The sequence below is a fragment of the Halyomorpha halys genome, unplaced genomic scaffold (genome assembly GCF_000696795.3).
Source record: "Halyomorpha halys isolate HHAL.00 unplaced genomic scaffold, Hhal_1.1 Scaffold2389.1, whole genome shotgun sequence".
In the NCBI taxonomy this organism is placed as follows: domain Eukaryota; kingdom Metazoa; phylum Arthropoda; class Insecta; order Hemiptera; family Pentatomidae; genus Halyomorpha; species Halyomorpha halys.
In genome coordinates, this window is record NW_027116719.1 from 17470 (window position 1) to 19700 (window position 2231).

The following is a 2231-nucleotide window of genomic DNA, read 5'->3' on the forward strand; positions in this document are numbered from 1 at the left end:
TTTGATGAAAAGCTAAAAAAAGGTATTTCGATATCTTATTTTGATAATTTCTGATTCATTTCGATATTTGGCAAAGTTGATAATATCGATATCGATGATTAGCAACGATATTTCGATATTTTTTAAATAAATATCGATGTTTGGTTTAAATAGATAATTTATTAAGAAAATTTTATTGAAAGCTCAAAAAAAGTTTTTCGATATTTTAAATTGATAAATTCACGTTCCTTTCGATATTTTACATTGTTATTAATGAATAAATTTGATTAATAAATAAAATATTGATATTCCATTTTTAAATTTTCTAGTCTTTTTAAACAAGATATCGATATTTCGATAAAATAATATCGAAATATTGTTCCTAATATTCAATATCGATATTACAACAATATGTAAAATATCGAAATAAATGTGTAATTAACAAAATAAATTGTCGATATTTATTTTTTGAATTTCATGTACAATTCTACTCTATTGTAATAAAATATTGATATGTCGATAAAATATCGGAATATTGGTGCTAATATTCTATATAAATATTACAACAATAGAAAATATCGAAATATATATGTAATTATCAAAATAGAATATCGATATTCCATTTCTAAATTTTCTATACAATTTTCTTGTCTTTTCAAACACAATATTCATATTTCGATAAAATAACATCGGAATATTGTTGCTAATATCCCATATCGATACTGCAATAATACAAAATATCGAAATAAACATGTAATTATCAAAATAAACTATCGATATTCAATTTTTAAATTTTCTAGTCTTTTAAAACAAAATATCGATATTTCGATAAAATAATATCAAAATATTTTTGCTAATTTTCGATATCGATATTACAACTATAGGAACAATTATAGGAAATATCGAAATAAATATGCAACTATCAATTTAACATATTGATATTCCATTATTAAATTTTTTAGACATTTTTCTAGTCTTATTAAACAAAATATCGATATTTCGATAACATAGCTAACCGATATAATATCGATATCGATATTGCTAACCGATACCGATATCAATATTTTGCTTTCGATATCCCATCCCTACTTTAAGTCCCTCCAAAATTTTACCCAAACATCCTTACGCCACGACTAGGAGCAATAATATTCACAACATTCTATCCCAAGCACCTGAAAGAACCTCAACGTTGTAAGCTCTAAACCCTGTCCATATTACCTAGTCGATCCGGACGAGCTTAATTCTTTCTTTGCTGCTGCTTCTCCTTAAACAAACTTGCGACTTTTCATTTTATCACATAACTGAAATCTATTTTGATCCTAATAACTTTTATTTCTTAAATGTTTCCCCAGATGACTTAATCTCAGCAGTCCACAAATCTAGAACCAATGATTACGGCCCTGACCAAATTTCAGTAATACTATGTATCCCCACTATTCTTCCTGCCTCTTTTGCACATTTATAACTTCAACCTTAAAAATTCCATTTTTCCCAAAACCTGGAAGAAAGTCCTGGTCCGACCATTGAACAAAATGCCATCTCCTTCATCAGTTTCCAACTTTCGGCCAATATCCATTTTATCTAATTTGGGTATAAAAGGCCGGTTCTGGCACAGTACTTGAGAAGCCTTTTTGGACTTTGGACCCTAGCCTCGACCCTAACTTAACCACTCACGTGACCTTGGTTGGACTTTAAACTCTAGCCTCGACTCTACCTTAACCACTCACGTGACTTTGGAGCCTAGCCTCGACCCTACCTTAACCACTCACGTGACCCTGGACTTTGGACCCTAGCCTCGATCCTACCTTAACCACTGGTCACGTGGGGGGGATTTAAATTTTTACTTCGACTTACCCTTAACCACTCACGTGGTCGGTCACGTGATTATTAGACAACCAATCGGAGGCTAGTATTAGGTCGGGTGACCCCTGGGGGGGTTTCTTGCAGCTTGAGAGATTCAGGGTTTTAGAAGTGCCATAGTGTACACGGCCGCCATTTTGCTTTTATACTGTTTGAGAGACGTACGGGTTTGGTGGAGCCTGAGTGCGCCCGACCACCATTTTCTATTTTCCTCACGACCATTTTATTATGAGGGTCTCGCGATCTTCTTCTTTTCGTTAGCCGTCATTTTATTATGAGGGTCTCGCGATCCTAATCTTTTCGTTAGCCGCCATTTTTGATTTCAAGTGTATCGCGGCCTTTTCTTTTCATTCGTTACCATTTTATCACGATATAAATAGATCTGTTACTAA